The sequence below is a fragment of the Canis lupus genome, chromosome 20, assembly GCF_011100685.1.
Source record: "Canis lupus familiaris isolate Mischka breed German Shepherd chromosome 20, alternate assembly UU_Cfam_GSD_1.0, whole genome shotgun sequence".
In the NCBI taxonomy this organism is placed as follows: Eukaryota; Metazoa; Chordata; class Mammalia; order Carnivora; family Canidae; genus Canis; species Canis lupus.
In genome coordinates this window covers 16,197,831-16,223,886 of record NC_049241.1, presented here as the reverse complement: position 1 = coordinate 16,223,886, position 26,056 = coordinate 16,197,831, and the positions used below count along the sequence as shown (strand labels likewise).

The following is a 26,056-nucleotide window of genomic DNA, read 5'->3' as shown; positions in this document are numbered from 1 at the left end:
AAGAAAGAGTTGAAATTAATAAGCACACTTTATATTAGTTGCTTGATCATTTTTATATTAGTGTTACTATTAAAATATTTTGCTTATGAGCCTTGGGATTAATTGGGAAAAAATAATATTAAAAATGAAAAAATGAGAATTATAATCATCATCTAATCAAATATAATGGGTAGTTAGTAGAGAATTTAATTTGGAGGTGTAAATTATAGTTAGATATGAAAATGGAGCTCAGGGAATCTTGTGACAAGATTTGGAGATGCTGATCCTCAGATTCACATAGCCTAAAAATAGAAATGATAGTTCTGCATGTACCAATCAGAGCTGATCAAGAAAAAATTGTTTATTTAATTTTCTGACTATAAAAACAACATACTGAAAAACAGAAGAAAAGAATAAGCCATAATTACTTTTACCAAAGAAAACCATCACAAAATACTTGTGCATTTTTTCCCTGTTAACAGTTTTATTTTTCTATTTTTTATTTTTTTTTATTTTTTTATTTTTTTATTTTTTTCTATTTTTAAATTAAAATTTTAATATCCTAAAAAAGTAATGTATGAATTTGGAAACAAAAAGATGTGAACTTATCGGAAAAATAGTAAAACAAAAAACTAATAACTTTCCATGTATTTCTAATCCCACTTCCCAGAGATATTTTCAATAGTTTATTTTATTGCATTTATTGTTTGCTCTCTTTTATTGAATTTGTTAAGCATTCTATATTCCTTTTTTCCAATATTTACTACCTTAAAATTAGATATTCTATTACATTTTAGTGAACAGAAATATTTTAACATAAAATAAAACTTTATACTTTCTAATAAAGCTAAAGATAAAATATCTTGCTTTTCACAAACTGGACAATGGCTTGCTTAAATTTCTTCCAAGACATTTTTCCAATGTACATGTTTCTATTTTTTTTTCACTTTGTATTTAAACTTCTCCTAATATTTTATCAATAATTTTTTAGATTGGGGCAGGCTGGGTGGCTCAGCGGTTTAGCGCTGCCTTCAGCCCAGGGCGTGATCCTGGAGACCCAGGATCAAGTCCCGCATTGGGCTCCCTGCAGGGAGCCTGCTTCTCCCTCTGCCTGTGTCTCTGCCCCTCTCTCTCTCTCTGTCTGTCATGAATAAATAAAGGAAATCTTTAAAATAATAATAATAAATAAATATAAAAAATAATTTTTAGAGATTTATGACATTTTTCTGTTATTTATTAATCATTTCTTCTTACATACATACATCTTGTGGATTTATTTTCTAAGTACTGAAGACCATTTGAAGATCATTCTAGAAACAATCTTAAACTCTCTTATAGTTTATCTTTCTAAAAATTACTTACCTTACTCGCATTTTAAGATAATAATACAGTTGGTTACAAACTCCATGTGACTAATAATTTTTTCTCAATATTTTTTGCATATTTTGTTCAGTGCTCTTCTGGAATATAATTTTGCTCATGAGAAGACTGCTCAAAATCTAACTATAACATCTTTGAAGATATATTTGTCTTTGTTTCATCATTCTGGTAGACTTTAAAAATTTCTCTTTGCAGTGATGTCTTTGAGTTCATTACAATGTGTGTAGGTGTGGATTTGTTTTAAATTTATACCATTCTGGCCTCTACAAGCTCCTAAATCTGCCTAACTTCAACTTTGAAAAATTCTGAGCTACTATATATTTACTTTTATCCCTTTTGCATCTTTATTTTTTCTAAGATGCTCATTAGGTATTTGAACCTTCTTCTATTCTTCTTTGTCTTATTTTACATATTTTTACATCTTCTTTTTTTGTGTTTCACTCTGTATGATTTCCTTTCACCTGTATTTCATAAATTTATTTTTCTTTTCAGAATTTTTTTTTGATTTCTGTAATTTCTATTGCTTATTTAAAAAATTATCTTATTTTAAAGTTGATTTTTTTATTATTCAATTAGTTATAGTTTTCTAGGGACAAATTATTCATTATTTGTGTCTGCTGAATCTCCCTCATGGTGGTTTATTCTTATTGGTGTTTCTAATCTCCTTTTATGACAAATTCACCTTCAGCAGACATTGATTCCCAAGAGAGACAGTCATTATCAGAGTTGAAGATTCTTCTCTACAGCATTGCTCTATAATTTCTCTGTTTTGTACTAGTTTCTATGTTAATTTTTGACCTAAAATTACCTTACCATGCAGACAGAAAAAAATTAGGCACTATCCTAGCTTGAATAAAACTTGATTTTCAGCATACCTCTGGAAGGCCCTTTCTTTCCACTAGATAAGCAGAATCCTCTAAAGTCCTCTGTTTCATGACAGGTCCTCTTTTCCTTGGTTTATTTTAACTAGCATTGCGTTTTCTCCTTATTTTGGGTCCTCATCAATCTAACCCTGAGTTTCCTCTTTATTTTGGGTCCCTGACAATTATTCTTTTTCATTTACAAACTTAATTATGCATTTTTTAAAGTATCTCTTATATAGCATTCCATATGTCTATGGTAAAAATGATACCTTTCTGCATCATATTGCATGCAATCACATACTACCATGTTAACAGTAGTTTTCCTCATTTGCTTTCCATCTTTTAGGAAGTGATCAAACTTTCCGGTTTGCTGATATTTTATTTTCTTCTGGTGGTCTTATGACTTCATAGATTTCCTCTGATGCATTTTCAGTCAGTTTAGTAGTGCTTTAAGGGTCAAAGCATAACTCATTCCAAAATTTTGAAGCACAAGTTAATTATCAGTTTAAAATAAGATTTTTCACAGAAGTCAAAGATGCTGTTCCATAATTTTTTAGTTATTCACTATATTATCACATTAGCATATAAGAAATGGGTGAAGTCAATTCTATTTCTCCATTAATTCCTCAAACGTTAATTTAATTTACTAAAGTGCTTGATTTAGTCCAGAAGGACAGTTTATTCAATGAGACAGTATGCCAGGAAATACTCTAGGTTTAGTTAGAAAAGCTGGCCAGTTGATGTTGTTTACATATTCTCTAGGATTGGTAACTATATTAATTCCTTATGTTTAATGGAGTACAAACTCTTAAAATGTACAGGAAATTACTCAAAATGTTTGTCAGCGCAATAATTCCTAATAACACAGTCAAGCTGAGTAGTAAGCAGATCATTCTTCTTTTAGATGATTTCTGTTGGTTAAAAGTGAGAATTTGGATGGGTTTTTTAAAAAAGCTTTTTATACATGTTCTTTTAAGGGTGGAAGGAGAAACTCAATTAAGACATTTTGTAAAGTTCCTAGTAATTCATCACTCTTGTATGTAAGAGGCCAACATGGACATTTTATTTTCAATGCTTTTATTTGTTCATTACTCCAAAGTTTAATTGATCTGGCTTCTCTTACATTTTTATGATAAAGGGGTTGTGTAAGGAGTTTTTTGTAGTATCTTTGTAAATATCAGAAATATAATATATTTGTTGGAATAGAGCTCTTAGCAAAAGAACATAATTTTTCTCCCTAGTACCTGTCAAAGTCCTCCAATCAGTAAAGAGCAATAAATGAAAGAGAAGGTCAGAAATCAGACATGATGCTACTTTTCTATCAGCTGATATAAGAGTAAATTAAAGAAAGTCCTTAAAGTTTTGTTGGGATGAAAAGGTTACAGTTACTCAAGTGTTGATAGGAGGTAATTTTTTTAAGTATGACATGAAGATGTTTTCTGGGTTGATGTTAGTTAGCAATTCTTAAACCTGCTTAATTGTGAATCTGTGGTACTGACAGAGAAGCTAATTCTGACATTCCTATTTATATGTTAACACAAAAGTGTATATTCAATGATTCTCTTAAAATTACCATAGTGGCTAAAATATATGTATTTTTCAGAGGTGGCTGCTTTATTTTAAGTTGATATTTTGTGCAAACTGTATCTGTGCGATTTGTAGACAGGAGGAATGAGAACTTTATCTACATCTCCCTGTCAAGATATAGGGCACTTGGTGTGGAAAGCTTTCTGTTTGCTGACTTCACTCTGCTTCCATCTTTTTGCCATAAGATGTTCAGAATGATTATTCAGTGACAGAAACAACTTTATTCTAGAAAAATAGAGACTGGAATTTAAAAGAAAAATCACCTTTTTGTCATGTGTATTTCAACATAGAAAGCCAGATAGAAATTTTCATACATTTACACACACACACATCCATTATCTGCACAATACTTGTGACAATTCCTTTTACCATTAGTGGCTTCTTTACTTAATAAAGATCATTTTTCATAAAGAAGCATGAAACAACAACAACAGCAAATAATTTTATGCCACCTGAAGTTTTAAGATTCATAAATATATCTTTGGATGTCCTAAAATATTTTTTTCCATTCTCAGAGTTTTAGCTCCTGGATTTTAGTTCTTTTATGTTTTCACTTGTACATGAAATTACATCAGTTTATACAAAAATTCTGGTTAATTTAGGTGAATAATTTAACATAATTAATTACTAATATTAATATTATGGCCAAATAAAATGTACTACTAATAAGGCAATAGTAAAGGTGATTTTAAAGTTTTATTAAATAACATGTCAGAGACCAAAATTTGTTAATTTCATCTTTATTTAAGATTGAAAAGTGTGATACATAGAGTTAATTACTACTGCTATCTTATAAAACACAGTTTTAAAGGGTATTTTAGCTTTTTTTAAACACAGAAATTTGTCATATTTTGGCTTGTTTTATTAACTGTCCCAGAGTCTAAGTTCTTGAAGGCTTGGACTTTGACTAATTCCTCTTTGTATATCCTTTGCTCATTCATAATAGACAATGATTTTCACTAATATCTTAGTTCCACAAATATTGCCTGAATACTTACTGTGTGATTGATGCCATTCCAGGCATAGGGGTGTTTAACTCTGAACAAGAAAAAGAAAAGTTCTGCTATTGTGAAGTTAAAATTTTGAAATATATTGTTGAGCTCAATTAAGCTTCATTTCTACAGTTGGGTGGCTAACATTGTTAATTTTATATCTTACTTGAGAAATGAGAATTAGACGTTAATTTATCTATTTCCAAGATAATTAAAAAAAAATACTGTGGTACAGTAAGAAATACCAAAAGGACTAAATTTAAAGGGATATGTAGGGCAGCCCCGGTGGCGCAGCGGTTTAGCGCCGCATGCAACCCGGGGTATGATCCTGGAGACCTGGTATCGAGTCCCACATCTGGCTTCCTGCATGGAGCCTGCTTCTCCCTCTGCCTGTATCTCTGCCTTCTTTCTCTCTGTGTCTCTATAAATAAATAAATAAACTCTTAAAAAAAAATAAAGGGGTATGTATTTGCTTGGAATAATAGTTATCCAATTATTATCCAATATTAGATAGTGATATATTCTAGGTTATGCAAAATATTCACAATCTGCCTAAAAAAGAGTGGATTAGCAAAAAGTACCATCTCATATAAATGTTCATATAATGTTCTAATCATATGTCCTATCTCCTTTACTTGAATGTGATTCATTTTCAGCAAGTAAAGAGTACTTATGGACTTTTTGATATGATGAAATTTGATCAAGATTTGCAAATGACCTCAAATTCTTAAGTAACTTTGAAAAATTATACTATATAGCAAATGAAGAAAATAAAAGTCAGAAATTATTTATTTATTTATTTTAATGATTTGTTTATCAAAATAGAATTAACATACAATGTTATATTGGTTTCAGGTATACAACCTATTGATTTAGTAATTACATATATTACTCAGTGCTCATTGCTTAAGTATAGTCACCTCTGTCACCATACAGCGACATTACAATATTATTGACTATATTTTCTAAGCTGTCCTTTTCATTTCTATGACGAATTTTTTTTTATGACCGGAAGTTCATCCTTCTTAACCCCTTTATCTATTTCACACATTCCTCTACTTGTCTCCCATACCGCAACCACCAGATTGTTCTCTGTTTTGTGGGTTACTTCTATGTTCATTTGTTTTTTAGATTCCACATGTAACTGCAATCGTTTGGCATTTGCCTTTCCTATCTGACTTATTTCACTTAGCATAATACCCTCTTGGTCTATCCATGCTGTCACAAATCACAAAAAGATATGATTCTTTTTTTTAAGGCTGTGTAATATTTTAAAGTGTGTGGTGTGTGTGATATCTTTATCCATTCAATTATTGACAGACACTTGGGTTCCTTCTTTATCTTGGCCATTGTAAATAACGCTGCTATAAAAATAGGGGTGTATATCTTTCAAGTTAGTGTTTTTGTTTTCTTGGGTAAATACCCAATAGTGGGAGTACTGGGTCAAAATATACTTCACTTTAATCTTTTTCTAGATTATGAAAATTATATACCTCTATTACACAAAATTTGGAAAATGCAGAAAAATTGCTGATTATAGTGTCACTTAAGATATGACATCTTTTTGGTCATCTTTGTGTGTGTGTGTGTGTGTGTAAAATACAGCATTGATGTGAATCTATATTTTCGGTTTTATAACTTGTTCTTGTTAATTAACATACTGTGAACATTTTCAAATATCATAAATATTCCCCCAAATCTGAGGGATATTCACCAGGTGGGTGTGCCATAAATTTTCTCAAACCAATAATGTATCATCATATATTTAGCTTTTTTAGAATTATTTACTACTTGTGAAAAATGTTATGGTGCCTATATACTTGTACCGAGATGTTTTAATATTTAATATTTTACATGATTATTTTTAAAAATAAATCCAGAATATTAAAATTTCAGAGTTAAATATGTATTATTTTGAAGATGATAGTGTGTATATCACTAAATTGTCCTTTGGGAAGACAATTCTATCTGTATTTCCAGGCAGCTGAATTCCCATTGCCACACACTTGTAAATAGTACATGTGTACATTGTGAGCACTCTCCAATTGTATTGACAAAACAAACACAGAAACTATATTACAATATTGCTCTAAAAGACCCTTTTCCATAATATGGTCTGAATATTTCATAAGTGTCTGGACGATTTTTATCTGCTAATTTTATGAAGGTCGGCTCATATCTTGTGTCCATTTTTCCATTTGGATTGCACTTTTTTTTTTTTTCTCAAGAAGTTCATCCTACATCAAGAAGATCACACTTATTTTTCACATGTTTCAAACTTTTTTTCTAAAGTTATAATATAATTGTATTTCAGGCTGAAACCTTGTAAAATGTGTGAAATACTAACTGAACCTCAGTCTCTTTGTTTATTCAATAGCCTGGCTTCCACAAAGTCAAAAAACTGCATAAAAACTGAAAAAGTTAATGTTTCCAATATGTTTTTATAACTCTAAGTGATATACAACTACTGATATACAATTATTGTTCTTAGTCTTATTAAATTAAATCAGTATTTAACATGGATTGTATAGTAGGTCATAAAGTCTAAATGAATAAATTTGAAGTTTACTAAGGAGAGGGACTATGTTTTCAACTATAGTTCCAGCACCTCCCAGAGTGTCTGCCATGTGGTGGGTATTCAACAAATGCTTCCTCTAAGGAATGTAGATTCTAAATATACTAGAGAAACGTTAAATTAAATACATTTGTGCTTATTCCAAATATGCTATTAGTGTCATCTAAATCTAATGGTGTAAAAAATAAGACATATTAAAATAATTAATGTTAAACCTAAATATATCTTTACCCTTGGCAACCACTGTAATCTAGTCCGTGATGATGCAATCAGAAAACTTAAGTAGTTATTTATTGTACAACCTGAAATTATATTTGACCTATCTTTGGAGTTGATTTATGTTGTGGGCTTTTAAGGATTTGGCCTATTAGGACAATTCAGAAGTGCATATAGGTAATAGGAAACAGGTTTGAGGGTAAAACCTGTGATTGTAAATATCTCTGGATCTGGCAACAATTTATAAATTTAAAGAGAGACAGACTATATATGTGATGTGTGTGATAATTTCTTTATCAGATAGCTCAAAGAATGTGAGATACATAATTTGCTTCCCCAGATGCTTAGAAGAGCCTCTTAGTTTTGTGTTAACCTTCATTTAACTTAGTATAACTTATTATGGTCATATATGATGCTATTTTATTTTGGAGGAAATAATGAGATGTGATATTTGGCTTTGCCAAATAGTATTTTAGAAATAAATTTTTGTTTGATTTAGACTGAATATATTCATCTGTATGGCATATTTAATAATGAGATGAAGACCATCAAATAAACATGTTTTATTTCTGTTTAGAATTATGACATTTATAAATCAGATTATGCTACAGTGAAAAATAAGCTCTAAAACCTTTCTTTCTTCTTTTTAAATAAGAGCTCTTGCTTAAATGACTTATATTTTAAACAAGAGTTCTTGCTTAAATGACTTATATTCAGAAAATGTCAATATATCTACTTTAAGCAGCAACAGCACAGACAACAAATGAAAAATCAAATATTATTGTATGCCTGTAACTGAGTGCTCTTTTTACATATTGTTTTTTTGTTTTCCAGCTTTATTTAGATATAATTGACATATAACTTGTTATTTTAAGAAATACAACATAATAATTTGATATATGTATATTTTGCAAAATGATTACCATAATAAAGTTAGTGAACACATCCAACACCTCACACAATCACATTTTTTTCCCTTTTTTTATAGTGAGAACTTCTAAGATCTGCTATTTTGATAAATTTCACATGAACAATATAGTATTGCTAACTATAGTCACCATACAGAACAATACATCCCCAGAAGTTATTTATCTTATAACTGAGAATTGGTCCCTTTAGACTAACTCACATCCCTCATATCCCTCACCTTCACCCTCATACCCTGCCCTGGAACCACTCATCTGCTCTCTAAGAGTTTGATTTTTAATTTCATAAGTGGAAATTATACAGTATTTGTCTTTCCCCTCTCTATATTAATTCACTTACTACAATGCCCTCAGAGTTCACTAATGTTGTCACAAATGGCAGAATTTCCTTCTTTTTTATGGCTGGAAAACATTCCAGTGTGTGTGTTTATGTGTTTATACACATACCACATCCTCTTTATACATTAACCCATTGATGGACACAGGTTATTTCCATGTCTTGGCTATTGTAAATAATGCCACAGTGAATATTGGGAAACAGATATCTCTTTAAGACAGTTGATTTAACTTCCTTCAGATACATACTCAAAAGTGGAATGGCTGGATCATATAGAAATCCTGTTATTAATTTTTTTGAGGAATCCTCCTTATATTGTTTTCCATAGTGACTGCACAAATATACAATCCCACCAAGAGTGTATAAGGGACACAGTCCCTAATCTTAGGAATTTGATTCCACAAAGATTTCTCTGTGTGCATCTGTAAGGAAACTATCCTCCAGTCAGAGGTTCATTGTTAAATTTCATATAAACATGTTCTTCCACAATTACAGAAGAGAGAATTCTAGGGTCTTGCAGTGGCAGTTAAATGCTTCCACTCAGAGGAGATATATATTACTTGAATTCACATTTTCACATTTAATTGGCTGACACTAATCACTCAGGGGAATGAAGAACTGATATTGCTTACATATTTGAAAAGAGGAAAATAAGAAACATTGGTGAGTAACAGCAATACTTCCCACTTTGAATTTGCTGACAAGAAATTCTCTGCCTGGACCTTTTGCTCACTAACTTCAGTTGTGCTGACTAATATCACTCAATAGCTCAGGTAACTTTTTTGTTTTGTTTTCTTGAGATACATATTTTATCTTTGTACATATTGAGCAATGAGGATAGATTGTGATCAACTTTTCTTTGTCTGCTGTGCACTAACAGCCACCTCATTCATTGCACTTTCATTCATTGGTTCATTCAGTCAATAACTCTCTGGATCATCTATTCACCCTATCCAAGACTTTGGAGTATCATGGCTTAGAGGAACAAGGTTTGTACTCCTGAATCATAGATCATTTCAAAGAGATCTATTTGAATTAAATCATCACATAATATGTCATCTGTACTAACTGTTCAGAAGAGCAGCTACATGGTTCTGTAGGAACCTAAAATTAGCAAATAAAAGCCAGCAAAGACTTCCATGGGAGAGTGCTGACTAGCTGTTGACTAGGTGGATGTGAGGGAGAATGTTCGTGTAGAAGGAAGACATGAACAGAGAAGGCATTGGCAGGGGTGAAAAACAGAAAAGTGGTGAGTTGAAGTCAAGGTAGATCAGAGGTCCAGGTGCCAGAGGAAACTAGAGAAGAGGACTAGAAACTAACCAAGAGGTTCTGTAGCTCATGTGAAGACTCTGGATATTCTTCCTAAGAAAATAGAGGAACTTTTGAAAACTACTGAGAATGAAGTAACATCAGCTGATATATATGTTGAAATAATCATCCTGTCCACAATGTGAGAAACTTAATCTTTCATTATTCAAATATTTGACATTAGATAGATAAGGAAATCAAGATGAAATGGGATATCAAGGGAGAGAAGAGCCACCTGTCTAGAGTTTCTTCTCCTTGACAAATAAGCAAACCTTATTTTGTATATTACAAATTTTAAAATTCGGTTCTTTGTTCCACATATTAATTTCTTCACACAGTAGTCAATTATAACATTTGAAAAAAATAAAATAACAGTTTACTAATTTTTAATTTTTTCTTTTGTGAAGCCCGAACTCACAACCCTGAGATCAAGACCCAAGCTGAGTTCAAGAGTCAGATGTCCAACCCACTGAGCCACCCAGGAGCTCTAAGTTTACTAATTTTTAAAGGGGAAGTTAATAAAGTATATAAAATAACAATATAGAAAAATGAAATAATAAATAATATATCTTCTGAAAATTATTCCAGAATATTTCCCTAAACCTTTATGTTTTAAGGATAACAAAAGTTGTGATATTTTCATTCAAAGCTAAAATTTTATTAACATTTCCCAGACATGTAAGACTCTCACTGTGGCAGATAATCTTTGAGAATAATCAAGATGTATATATATATATATGCTATGCCTCCTTCTAAGAAGTGGGGTCTGTTTCCTTCCCCTTGATTTGCTTTGAACTCGTGACTTACTATGACCAAAAGTGGAAGTGAAGCTGTGCCAAGTCTCAGGCCTTGAGAGCCAGACAGTTTCCACTTGTATCTGAGCACACTGGTGTACAAAGTCACGGTATCTGCTGGAAAGAGTAGTCAACAGACTCCCTAAGTGATGAGACACGAACTACACAAAGAGAGAGGCTGCTTCGGAGAGAAACATAGGCTCCTCAGCTAAGAATCTGTGCCAAGGTTTAGAGAGCTTTTCTTGGATCTTCCAGTCCAGTTGCAGTGTCAGTGAGTTCAGGTAACACTACATAGGTCCAAAGAACTAGTGAACCCACAGAATTTTGAGAAAGAACATGTTGTTTTAACCACCAATTTTTGAGTTGGTTTGTTATAGAGCATTTAATAAGTGAAACAATTATGATCACTTAATTTTTACAAGGAAAAAAATGGTATGGAGTATCTTCAAATTTCCTATTGTGCACATTGCAGACCCCTAATGTGTACATCCTTATTAAAAATATGCTAAGAGTTCCATGGCATAGATTTGGCTTTGAATGCTGTATGTGGTTAATTTTGGACTTTCAAATCTTTAAAATTATAAACTTCTGCATCAGACCAAAGAAATGAAAAAAAAGATAGGAAATCTGTTAGATTCACTTTCACCTTGATGTGTTTTATATGTGCAGAGTTGGTTAGAACTTGAACCAATACCAAAATACAAGATATGAAAAAAAATACAAGATATATATGCTATTTTTGGCCTTTGAGGTGGCTTGAGGGGAAGAAGAGTAAAGCAGTTTCACGGATACCCATACACTTAGGTTAGAAATATGGAGAGTTTTTCTTTTACATTTTTGAAAAATCTCTATAATTTTCTTAAGTGGTTTCTTTAATATACTGTGGACTTTGGGTTATTTTCATATCAGGTTACAGATATTGGTTAGAAGTCTGTCCAATGAACATCATATATTTCTTTGGGCTCATAGAACAATTTAGAGGTAAAAATATAACCAGAAATTGATATTTTAAAGCATAATTTTATTGTCACAATGCATGCTACCATATGGATTTTTGTTTTGCAGCATGATTATTTTGTTTTGCTAATGTACATGTTGTCATTAATGATGATAATAAAACTGCACTGATTTCCCCAAGTGTTATATTATTAGTAAATAAGAGAAACTCAGCTGACCTAGCTAATAAACAGGTGCCTTTCACATGAAAGTTAGAGAAATGACTATCATATATATATATTTTGCTTTAAAATTATACTCATAGCATTTCTATTTCTCAAAAAGTTCCATTGTTCATTTGAAAATTAAATGTTAAATTGATTTGATTCTCTATATAATTATGATGTGACTGCATATTTATTCATACCAAATTCAAGAACATTCATTTGCAGTTGCCATTCATGTAGATGTCAAAAATGCCACATTTTATTGTGTATATTGTGAGAGGGCAAAATAAATAAACTTTCCTGCTTAAAATTAGATTGGTTTTTAAATATGTCATTAATCATATTTTAGACTTTACAAGATCAAAACGAAATGGCCCAGAATTTTAAATTTTCCTGAGTGATAAACACTAAGTAGTTTAGTAATGTTTGACCATGTTCCAGGTGTGTTGGTGGATTTCTGAAGATGGTGCACTTCTGTGTTCTGTAGTCTTTCAGTTTTTATGTTAGGTGCTAATGTGTATAATTAGCATGATTTCAGAGTTGTGACCCCTAAGGCAGAGAAGTATTTATAAGAGTTGTGGTCTAGCCACTTGAGAATAATATGAAATGGATATAGAATTAATTGAGCTGTAAAGAGTTTGCTGAACAAAGGTAGCTGTAATCTGTGTCAGGGGGTGCAAAATTGAATCACAAGAAGCTATTTAAGGGTAAATAGGACCTGCAAAAATCCATCTCCATCTGAAGGGTTTAAACTTGAAGTCTCCAGTTCTTAGAGTAGATACAATTACAGTGTGTCTGTGTGAGTATTTTGCAGAAAATCACCTGAGATATAGTTGGTTTCTACTACCTACATTTAATCCTCAAGCTTCTACCCTCCAAAATGTTTTAATTCATTTGGTGTGGTAAAACTCATAAGAGGATACAAGTCTATCTATATGAGAAGTTTTAGAATGAATTAGAGACAAGGACATAAACAAAACCCATAGTATTCATACCTTTGAGGTAAGTTTAGGATTTAAGTTTTAGAATTAAGACTATACTAATTAGAATGGTTTCTGTGTGTGTATAAAATGCTTGTATACTTAAAACACTGAGGGGCCTCTGCCCACTCAGACTTTGTAATTAAATAACCAACAGAAAACATAGCAATTTAATTCAAAAATGTTTTTAAATTACTAATTTTTATTTTTAAAAGTTTGAAAATATTTAGGAGAAGTTAAGGCTTACTATTTTATTAGAGTAATATACAAGATTTAAATACTCAGAAATATTTTCCTTGTTAGGGTCTTAACGTTGATTGGCATTTAAAACACTCAGGAAAACAGAATATTTCAATTTTATGAATAATATCCAAAATATTAAAGAAATTGTAATAACCTAAGTTGTCAGTGAGCCTGATTGTTTAAGTATATTTAGTCTATTCACATTAAGATAATTGAATATGAATCATGGCAAAAGTAAAGTTTTTTCTTATTTTACTAACATAAAAAATATAGCCAAATAAATTAAACTTAACAGTTTTTTAAAGATTTTATTTGTTTGAGAAAGGGAGAGAGAGAGCACAACAGAGGGAGTGGCAGAAAGAGAGAGAGAAGCAGTCTCCCCACTGAGCAGGGAGCCTAGGATCATTCTCTGAGCCTAAGAGGCTGAGAGAAGCTTAACTCTCTGAGCCACCCAGGTCCCCCTAAGTTTAACATTTTAAGAAGAAAACAGCGTACATGAAACTCTAATAAAGTATATACTAGTGTACAGCCCTCACTGAGTACTGAAACCCTAAGTTCTATGGAGGTAAAGAGACTCACCCAAGATGACAGAGTAGACACTGAGACTCAGATTTTAATATGCAAATCCAGTGGCTATGGTTCCCATATTCATTCTTAAAAAAAAGTTAGCTTTTTGTAGATGTGTGCAAAATTTTAGAGTAAAATAACATCATGTCCTGAAACAATCTGTAATCTTTTATTGTTGATTTTCTTGCTTAAAATGGAACAAAGCCAAAAGAAAATAAACCTACAGTACATTAAAAGAAGTCATAATGCTATAAATAAGATATTATCTGCCATTGTTTTTCTCTTCCCAGTTAAAAAAAGTTTATCTTCTTGGATATGATTTTTAACTCTAAACAGAACCAGCAGTTTTGCTGCTGTTGACTTTTTAAAACAGCATAACTATTTTGAGTCTATACTCACAATATATTCTTATTTAGAAGGCATAATAATTCATTTTACATTATTTATTGCCTCTTGAACAGATTTGAAAAGAGGATCTGAGTAATATCTACAAAAATGGTATCTTTTTTATTCTCTTCATTTTATCAATTTTGATGATGATCCTGTGATATAAATCTAAATGGAAAGCAAATAGACCCATATTTTTATTCATATGCACACACATGCTTTGTATTTGTATAGAGTTATATCAGCTTTTTGACAAAGGGACTACAAACAGATTCAAAAAATGTTTTTTATATTCAAAAAAATTTTAATGCTTCCTCTCACTCTTCCCTTTTATTGTAATTTTTCCAATTTAATTATTTTCATATATTTCTTCTCCACACAGGCCCTTGATAGTTTCTCTCAAGGGTAGGTCAGTTTTAAACTACCTATGGGTGGTATTTTAAAATTGTTGTATTATATTTAAGCACTTATATTCAGCTGTTATGTCACCCTTGGATATTCTATGTGACCAAAAATACCAGACCAGTGTTCTTCTTCAGGGAAAGTGCTTTATGCTCTCTACATCTGATATTTACATGAGAGGTATTCAAAAAGCAGTGAACAGAGTTTTAGGAAAAGAGATGGATGAATTGTCTTTTTAAATATTAATGTCAAAAAAGCAGAATTACTTTTTGATTTAGGGTATGCAAATATTTACTTTTATTAAAAGTAAATCTTTAAAACATATACAACTCTGCTCAAAAATAGAAGAACCCCTTTTTTTAATTGAAAAAAAAAAACACATAAAGCAAGTATATTATCATGGGGAAAGTAGGTACTTTCTATATCATTGTCAAAAAACAAAAATTGCTTCTTGATTTAGGATCCCATAAACTGATATAGAGGTGTGAGTGGCTGGAAGAAATCAATACCATCCATTGTTTCTCAGAAGGTGGACTATGCACACATTCTAGCTTCTGAACATTTCTAAAATAGGTTCTCTCAAAAATGGCAAATTTGGGAAAAATAAATTCCTTTTATAGATGAATCCTGCAGTAAGATGACATATCTTATAATGACTTCACTAAGATTTTCACTTAATATTCAGCAGCCCTGAGGATTTCTCTATCTTCTACTCTAAATCAGTACTTCAGGAAAAAATGATGAGCAGGTTGACAGTGTTGTCAGGATTGTGATTGATATGAAGCTAGCATTGTGGGTGATATGAATATAAGGCCTCCTGGATCCTGACCCAAACCTACACTTGGTTTCATGACCTCTGCTTTGTCCTTAGTCACAGGAAGATCTGAGATTCTTAGTGTAGAGATAAAACTTGTCCTTCTCTTTGGGTCCAAATGAAGAGGGAGTTGGGAAGAATTCATGGTGGCAGTCAGGCACACTCAGATTTGAATACTAGTCAGCTGAGCCACGTACAAGCTGGATGAACTGGGACATACATTTTTATTTTTCTAGCCTCACCAGTTTTCTCACTTGTAAAACTGGGAAATAAGAGTAGCCCCATCTCTTATGGTTATTTGGAGGATTAATTGGTATTAATGAATCTAAAGGTTTAGCACAGTGTCTGAGATATAGTGATTACTCCGTGAGTTTCAAGTGGTATAGTTTCATTAGATTCATTATGAATTAAAAAAATGTTGTAGATAGTATAAGGAACGTGGTGGCCCACTGAGGACCTATAGGGACCCCATACAGTATTTGACTCATCTCTTTTGCAAATGTGTGTTATTCAGTTCAAATTAGTAAGGGTAACAAGACTAGCCACTCACATTATATAGTCCCAGGTACTTTTCCAAGTTCTTTACATAGACTAACACATTTATTTTCATAAAAACCCTCAGACATAAGTAATACCATTCCACATTTTACACATAAGTAAAGTGGGACCCGGAGGGGTAAAAGAAATTATTCAACATCAAACAGCCGTTAAACAGTGGAGCCAGAATTCAGAACCAGTCAGTCTTTTGCCAAAATCAGTGGGTTTTACCACCATACTCTGCATTCGTAAACTGAAAACCAAGGCACCCTAGGGCACCCCAGAGAACTCACAGAGACACCACAGGATACAATTAAATGTTTCAGAGAAATACATCTGATGTTCAACATGTCAGTTACTACATGAACTACTACTTTGAGGTTTCTTTCAACATCATATGGTACTACTTTCCTTTCAGTATTACATCTTTGTTGAAGCTGGGTTCCCAGTAGTTGCTTTGTTAAGAAGCAAATACTGCATGACAGTCAATATAGAGCAGGAAATAGGCAGAGCACTCTTATTCCAAGGTTTGACAAGTCATGTTTTGTCTAAGAGGAGCACACTTGCCATAAGTAAAAGTGGTTATTTTTGAATGGAATAAAAGTATTATTTTTCTTTCAGCATATACATACTGTGATTTTCTAACAGCCCCCTAAGTTGTTAGAATACAAATTGTTTGAACCAAACTACTTTATAAATGGAACTGTTAGATGCTTATTTTGGCCTAGGGATGCCATAAAAAAATTACTGAAACAGAAAGAATAAATTGATCAGAAAAAAGTTGCAGAACTTCTACATTGCATTGTTCAGTGCCTCAAGGAAAATTCTATTTGAAATTTAGGAATCAGTTCAATCAAACCTTAATATTATTAAGATTTAATAATTTCTCAGGTACTTAGAAATTCCTTTCTCAAGGAGCTCACAGTAAAATATGGAAAACAGATACAAAAGTTCCTCAGACTGTATGGTGTTAAATGTCAGAAGGACCAAATCCTCCCAGGCAGGTCACACAAAGATTTGGAATGACCATGGCATTGAGAAATGGGAAGAAATTTCACTGGGTGGAAAAGCAACCATAAGAAGAGATAAATGAATGAGAGAGGTCAAAATATATAACATTTGTAGAATAATGAGTACAGTAATAATGGAGCATTTACTAATTACACTGTCACTTCTTAAATACTTGTTAGTTCCCAGGCAGTACTTTTGGTACTGGGTTGTGAAGATGAAAGTCAGAGTGTCTTTCCTAAGGCTCTGATATCTCTTGGGGTTCCTAATAAGAAAACTGAGTTCAAGAGAGTGGTAGGAGATGAAATTAGAAGGGATGGATAGGGGTGGAAGTAATATATTGCTTTTAACTTCTAAAGAGGCAAGGGATGTTTAGAATAGTAAATAGAAGATCTAATTACTTTGGATTAACTAGTAGCCAAATGCATTCACAAATATTGATATTATTCAAATTAGCTTCCTCTTACTGAAAAAAGATGCCGAATTTTTGTATCCTCCTGCTGAATAAATGAGAAGCATATGTATATTTTTCCAGAATCATGACTTATTCAGTTTATAGTCTAATTATTGGTTGAGAAGATAAGTAAATAACAAATTATCATATGAAAAATGTGAGCCTGGGAGTAATTAATGCAATAAAATAGATTGCTCAATATGTGAACAACTTCATTGTAAATTCTAGGAAAAGGGCTTGATTTCTGAAGAAAGATAATAACATTAAAAAATCTTAAGGATTGAATTAAGAGATAATTAAAAATATTTGCAGGATATAGTAATCAAATTCAATAATCAAATTCACTAACTCCAGCACGATGAGACTATTGAATCTGCATTTCCCTATTTGTCCTAGAGGATTGTCTCAGGATGCAGTGATAACTCTGCTTTGTCATCTAGTTAATCCTAGATAGCTCTCTAGTGTTAACTGGAGACCTCTATTAAGTTGCAGATTATCTCAAGATGCACACAGCAATTCATGAATAATTATATGTAATGGTATCATGTTACTAAAACACATTAATCAAAAGCCCACACCTACACAATGGACTAAGAGAATCATCTCTCTAGGTTATCTCTTCATCGTATGGGCACACAGCTAGAACAATCCTCTCCTCATATATAGTCACCATTCATTTATTTGTCCATTCAATAGAAATTTGAATGCTCACAGCCAGCCACTATGATAGCAAAAGTACTACAGAATTCAAAAGAGCAGGAGACGATTTCCAGCTGGAAAGAGTCCAAGAAGGTAGAGGCATACAATCCATGTTCTAAAGAATAGACTCTTCAGTTATATGTGGGTGTAGGAGTATTCAGTATTCTAGTCACAGGCTGTGGAAGGACAGGAAGGTATAAGTAAACTAAAAGGAGAGAAATGATTGTAATGGCAGGATGAGTGATAGCATTAATTGAAGAGATCTATATTTGTGTTCACTGGTATAAGCCTCTTTCCTATCTAGCTATCACATAACATGAACGTAGTTTGTTATTAGCTGTTGCTTTATTCACTGATGAATCAAGCCTTGGAGATGTTGAAAGCTGAGTGTCTGTGTGTTGCAGGAAGGGAGAGGTGAAAAGAAGTAATAACATCCTCTTGCTTTCTCCATTATTAACTCAATTCAGACAAAGATTATTAAGCACCTTCTATACGTTATATCCTATGTGAAATTATGTGGATGTAAATTTAAGAAAAGACAAATTTCCTGTCTCATAGGTCAAAAGAAACATGGGAAGCAGTAAAGAATCATGATAAATGTAGTCAAAAAAAGAACACAAATGTAGATATAGTCAAATGTTAGCTCAGAAGAGGTAAAGGATAATTGCTATTGATGGTCAAGAAAGAAGACTTCACAGAAGTGTTATTTTAAGTCTCAAGACGTTAAGCAAAGAGATTTCTCACTCTCTGTCCTCCCTTGAAAGACTCATAAAAGCTAGGAGAACAAGCAGCAGAAACAAAAGTTCCATTGTTAATGAAACAGAGACTAGTATAACTCAGAAATACAGGAATACAAAACAGAAGGATACATGGTAAAAGGAAATGAAGAGAGGAAAAAAGTCGCACTGAAGTGCCCTGACAGAAAAAAAAGCTGCAAGAAGGAAATGAATTACCTTGCAGATTCCCTAAAAAAGATCAGGAGCAGAAGTTACCTTGTAGCATGAAAGTAGTAAGGAGGGATGCTGAGACTGAAAGTAGAAGACTTATCTGAAAGTCTTTCACTTGGGTTCCCAGATGTCTACTTTTTCCCAGAGTGGACTATCTCTCTCTCTTTCTCTCTGTCTCTCTCTCTCTCTCGTTCTCTCTCTCTCTCTCTCTCTCTCTCTCTCTCTCACACACACACACACACACAGCCTATTCGAAATTGGAGGAGGAATATTTGCAGAGAAATTAAGCTAGAGAGGCTGTAAACTTTCAGTCTTCAGACAGGAAATAAAATAACATGAAACTTCAGATAGAAAACTGAGAGTTTAGATGATCCTTCTTTGGAGAAATTGAGAGACTCCAATTATAACTCATAAATATCCATCTTTAGGAATTTTTCAATGAAGAATAGAGTCAACATTGATAACCTAAGAATTAAGACCACCAAGCAATAAAACACATCCATAATTATAGATACATGAATGATTATTTAGGGTTACTAAACATTTTAGGAAGCCCTCAGTGTAGGAGAGTGAGCCCTACAACTAAATAACAACTATTAAAATGGCATGATAAAGAAACAAATAAGAAAACCTCAAAATTTACCAATTTCTTTACTTTTCTTTTTTAAGATTTTATTTATTTATTCATGAGAGACACACAGAGAGAAAGAGGCAGAGACATAGGCAGAGGGAGAAGAAGGCTCCATGCGGAAGCCCAATGTGGGACTCGATCCCAGGACTCTGGGATCACACCCTGAGCCAAAGGCAGACATTCAACTGCTGAGTCACTCAAGTGTCCCCCAATTTCTTAATTACAAAAGCTTTTTCATCCAAGAAAAGGAAATTAAAACAAATAAAAGGACACAATATATGAATTAGAAATAATTTGTAAATTATGAGACTAAAGTTAAGGGAATTATCCAGAAAGGAAACAAATAAAAATAAGCTGATGAGTGGCAATATATAAGAAAGTTAAAGAATTAATGTATAAAGTTCAACATCCTAGTGAATTTCTAAAACATAGACAAGATAAAATTTAAAAAAAAGTGGAGGAGAAAATAAAATAAGACATATAATCACAAAAGTGGCCCAATTCTAAAAGGCATAGGTCTTAGGATTCAAAGGATTCCACATCCAACACAATGAATGTGAAGACCCAAATCTTGAGAATATCCTATACAAAGAGAGTAAAATGAAAAATTTCCATATTCTTAAATTATTTAAAATCTACTCCCTGTGATCAGATATTTAAGGAAATGCTCTAAAACCCAGGGAATAGAACAATAAGGAGAGAGACAAAGGGAAGCCCCTGAATAACAGCAGTTCCATAAGCCTAGAGAACAAAAGCATCTTGGAGTAGTTTATGTAGGACTTACAGGAAATCAAAGGAATGGACTGATTATTTGGCAGGCCTGATTAGGAGGACATTTGAAATAGAGCTATCCTACTACCCAACAATTGTACTACTGGGTATTTACCCCAAAGATACAGAGGTAGTGAAACGATAGGATACCTGCACCCCAATGTACATAGCAGCAATGCCCACAATAGCCAAAGTACGGAAGGAGCCAGGATGTTCTTCAACAGATGAATGTATAAAGATGCGGTGTATATATCTTTGGGATATCACGCAGCCATCAGAAAGGATGAATGCCTACCATTTACTTCAATGTGGATGGAACTGGAGGGTATTATGCTGAGTGAAATAAGTCAGTTGGAGAAAGATGATAATCATGTAGTTTCTCTCATGTGTGGAATATAAGAAATAGTGAAAGGGACCATAAGGGAAGGGGGAGGAACTGAGTGGGGAAAAATTAGAGAGGAAGACAAACCGTAAGAGACTCCTGACTCTGGGAAACAAACAAAGGGTTATAGAAGGGGAGGTAGGTAAGGGGTGGGGTGACTGAGTGACAGAAATTAAAGAGGCAAATGATGAGATGAGCACTGGCTATTATAGTATATGTTGGCAAAATGAATTTAAATGAAATTTTAAAATGAGAGGAAAAAAAGGAGGACATTTGTAGCAAAAGGGTTTTACAGACCTCTTTAAAAGAAAGAAGATTCATTCATCCATGCTAAGATATCAAAGGAAATGAAGCTATGAAGAAAGCTATTACCTCTTAAAGAAAATGAAAAGTTGTTTTTAAAAGAAAAAAATATGGTCAGATTATTTGGATCTGCAGTAGACAGTATTTGGGTGGTCATAGTCATTAAAACACTGAGTATAAATTTAAAGAAAAACCAGGTAGGATTATGCCAGGGGACCTGGAGAGAGCAATAGTGATGTAAAAGAGCGATATTGTCACCTGTCATAACTGGCAGCCATTGGAGAATTCTGTTTTATGAATCAAGATATTGTCATAACATGCATATTATTTAAAGCTTGAGAGGTAAATGCCTGTGGAAATAGTTGGAAGACTGAAAGTGGATACCATAAGAGTATAGACTAGGGAGATGTGTATTCCTTGTTGTTTTTCTCAGACATCTGCTTTTTGGCTTCTTAAATATGTGTGTGTGTTATTTTGATAAGGATATAAATAAATTTTAAAAATAAAAAGAAAGGATTTTTGAGAGCTTTAGCATACTATTTGGTGTTTTCAAGATTATCAAGGACAGAAGAACATGGTAGCCAGAGAGAAAAGGAAGATTAAAAGCAAAGCTTGGAAATAACAAGTCCTGTCCATGGAATTGCCATATGGCTGACAGTTAAGAGGCAGAGATGCAACGTGGCATAATGGTTAAGGCTCTAGGCTCAGGACTCTATCTTCCGTTTTTGTATTATGGCTACACAATTTGCTGTGTGTCCTTGATCAAGTTAGTTAATCTCTCTAAGTTTCTGTATTGATATCCATATCAGAAAATTGAGGAAACTTCTGAGTGGCTCAGTTGGTTAGGCATCTGGCTTTTGATTTCAGGTCAGATCATGATCTCAGGGCTGTGGGATAGAGCCCCACATCAGCTCCGTGCTGGGTGTAGCACCTGCTTAAGATTCTCTCTCCCTCTCTCTCTCTGCCCCTTCCTCTCTCTCTATTATAGAAAAAGAAAGAAAAGAAGAAAGAAAAGAAAGAAAGAAAGAAAGAAAGAAAGAAAGAAAGAAAGAAAGAAAGAAAGAAGAAAGAAAGAAAGAAAGAAAGAAAGAAAGAAAGAAAGAAAGAAAGAAAGGCCTTAATTAGTACTGTAGGAGACTCATCCACATGTTTTCAGATGCTTCTAAGCTCACCCAGAGATGGAACTGGAGAAACCCAAACTTCCTTTTTCGAAGTTCCTGTGTTGCTCTCTGCTTCTTCTCCAGAAGCTTTCTTGTCAACACAGAATGCAAATGGGAAGTGCTAACCAGAAGTGTCAGGGATTTAATGTCCTCAGATGAAGTAAAGGAGTAGGTCAGTAATATGCTATCTTTTCCATCCCTTCCTGAAACAATCCTGAAGCGCATACTATGTGGTTCCTCAGAGAGTCTGCAGAGGAACAATGTGACATGTTACTAGGTTTTTTTCTGTCTCTGTCTCCCATTTCCCATATCACCTGTTTCTTGTTATCACTTCTCCAATAAAGAAGTCCTATTTCAGGGTCTGCGGTTGAGGAAAGCCAGTCCAGTTCAAACAAATGCATAACCCATGTTTTCAGGAGGATTAAGTGGTATAATCCCTACAAAGCACATTTAATTATTTACACTGCTCCAGGCACATAGTAATGTTTGCTAAATATTAATTGTTAATCCATTATTATCATTGCTAAATGCTAGAATGTGAGGAAAGTCTTTTGTATCTCAGTTATCAGCTTAGGCATTATCCTAAGGGTAAAAATGAGGCTTTGGCAGAATAGAAATTAAACCTATAAGACTTAATAACTAGCTGAATATGTGGGGGTGGCGGTGGGTGGGAGGGAAAGGCTGGGGCTTTGAATAACTCCGAAGTATTTGACTTGTATGATTAATGGAATGGCCATGTCCATAAACCAGAAGAGGAATGAAGAAATTGTAGTTTCATTTGAAATAAAATTCCTTCCTAAAAATAAGTAAACATTTTAAGGAATGTAGTAAGCAAGCTATTCTTGAGATATTTAACTATTTATTTGATACAGGTTTCAGGGAAGAAACATCAGATTTGGTAAAGAAAATTGGGTGTCAGGGTCAACACAGATGCCCAAACCAAGAGATCAGGGACTTTGAAGTCTTGCTTTCATAAATGCAGAAAATGGGACCTTCTAAATAAGTGAATTTTATCATTATTTTTTCCAACTGTCTTTCTCATTTGTTATTCTGTCCCCTCCTTGAGGTTATGGTTGGTGGACAGGTGGTCAATATAGGCAGCATAATTGCTAAAAAGATGAATATGTATTTATTTCCCAAACCAATCCAATTCATGTTGTTTTCCTCAATTCAAGTACTGGATACTTTGTCTTTCATATAGTCAGGTCCCTCTAATTCATAATTTAATGGAAATGATTTTGGCAACTCCAAGAGACATCTGAGAGTTACGTTTAGCATTTGTGTTATTAACATTTTCTGCCAGACCAACGACCTTCGTGTTAATAAGATGGCTGCTTTCCAATTCTTCTTTAGGAAATGTCATTTTTCTTTCCCTGTTTTCTTTTATTTACAAATGTAATCTCTGATCCAGACATTTATAAGGTGAGAATGGTGAGTGGCTAGTGTTTTAGAGGATTGTACATAAAGGGTAAAATTCATTGATCCATCTCACATCTTTAAACCCACTTAGGGAATGATTTTGAAAAGAAATCAGTGTGGCAAAAGTCAAGGAGGGAGCTATTGGAGAGTGTGTCACAGGCTTTTTCAGATTCCTTATTCCAAATAATTGTAATATACATTTTTAAGCTAAACTGTTAGCAAACTGATGATTTCAATTTTTTTTAAGCCTGGAGATACAGATCATAACATGACTGTCATTCTGTTTATCTGTTGATGGTCTGATTTTCACCCTTAGAACGTTAATGTCAATAGGCACATTTGAGAAAGAGAATGAATTACATTAGGAAAACTGCATGTGTGTGTGTGTGTGTGGTGTGTGTGTGTGTGTGTGCACGTATGTAAGAGAGACAGGAAACTGCAAAATTCAGAGAGAATGCTCCCTTGGCACAACTCAGCTCTTAGAATATAAAAACTCCATGGCCACAATCATACATATCTAGGTATTTATGTTATTTCTTCAAAGTTCTGAAAAATGAAGAAAAAAGTTCTGAAAATGGTTAAACTGAGGTGTCATTACCAGGTTCTAAGAAACTTTGAAAGACAATGTAAGTAGAACTGAGTCCATTGAAAAATGTTAGGTTGGTAGCAAAACTATAAAAGCCAACAACAAACCTAAGGGAGAATTGCAAATATGCATAAACATGCAAATTCAAGTATTAGGTAAGCATATTTTTCTCTTTATTTTCCTACCCTTTTCTTCATTTTTACATTTCCTTCACTCCGTCTTATGTCTCCCCACAATATTGTTTTTAGTCAAATTTATTGAGATATAACTCATATATACTGCGTATATACATTTTAAATTTGAGTATGGAAAATGTATATGCCTGTGTAACTACCTACCCCCATCAGGATATGGAATATTTCTATAATGGACAAAAGGTCTTTCTTGATTTCTTTGGAATTAATTCTATATCTCCTACGCATAACCACTGATCAGATTTTGAACCCTATAGATTAGTTTAGTTTTGTTTTGTTTTGTTTTTTTCCTGACTCTAGAGCTTTGTTTAAATGGAATCATACAGTATGGTACTCTTTTATGCTTTATGATTAGTCCAGTGTTTTTTTGTTTTTTTGTTTTTTGTTTTTACATTTAGAAATTTTACACTCCACCAACTTTATTTCCATTTGGTTTGTCTTCATGGAAAAGCAGCTTAGGACCACTAAGTGGCTGCTCCTACCCATTCAGTGGCCTGAGCAGCAGGGGCTGCAGATCAGTCTTCAGTGGCAGGCTGAGTGCTCCAGTCTTTGGTAGGGAACTGCTTAGTGGCCCACAGGGCACCTGCACCCTTTCATATCAGTCTGTGGCTTTAGGTTGAGTAGCAATGAACTTGGAAACTGGAGTGGTCCATTCATCCCTGAAATTCCTCTTTGGTCACAGTCTTTCAGTAGCAACCTGCTCTCCCTTTTCAGTATTTCCAGGTTCTGTGTGGAAGCTGAGATCAGGCATGACTTCCCATGGGTGTTTATAGGAAATGGTGCAATGCATGTGCAGAACTTCCTGAGCCAGCATCCACCACATCAGACCCACTGAGTGATTTCCCTTGTTGCGAGGGACAGCAATGTCCACATAGCACGGGGCAGAGTCTGTGTTACACAGGGAAATGGTAAGCAGGTTGACATAAGACACTTCTGTGAGAGGCTAGTGGTCCACCCTAGGATCAGTAACCATCAGAAATCTAGGCTTCCTGAAGGCTGGCTGGATACGGTTAGTGAAGGTTCCAGCAATAGGGGTTGCTTTAGTAGCAGTAGCACACTTCATCTCTGCTCACTGGCCACTATTCCTGGATGATATGACACTTACAGTAGCCAGATTTTCATTGGCAATGAAGGCATGAGCTGCCCGCAGAAGGTTCTCTCAGATTGTCTTGTGATTTTGATGTAGATACCATCACTTTTCCTTTTGTAGATATACTATGCCATTTGGAAGTCAAGGTTGGTGCCATCTAAATGGACTCTTGCTACAAGGAATTTGAGGACATCCTCTTCCTTCACTTGCAGGACATTAAGGGCTCCCAACACTGTGAAAGTTTTCCTTTGAGTAACAATTGGAACCCAGAACATGCCATATGGACCCCTCTCTGGGTAGCATGGAAAAAACTCAGCATAATATTTTTGAGATTCATCCATGTAATTAAATGTATCACTACC

General features: G+C 33.5%; 1 protein-coding gene and 1 pseudogene across 2 annotated transcripts in view; one reads left to right on the top strand and one right to left on the bottom strand.

The window, feature by feature from the left end:
* The window catches only part of CNTN6 (contactin 6), a 270,512-nt gene that overhangs the window by 4,907 nt on the left and 239,549 nt on the right, over positions 1-26,056 (top strand). The window lies entirely within an intron of this gene.
* On the bottom strand, positions 25,060-25,969 carry LOC106560087 (annotated as a pseudogene).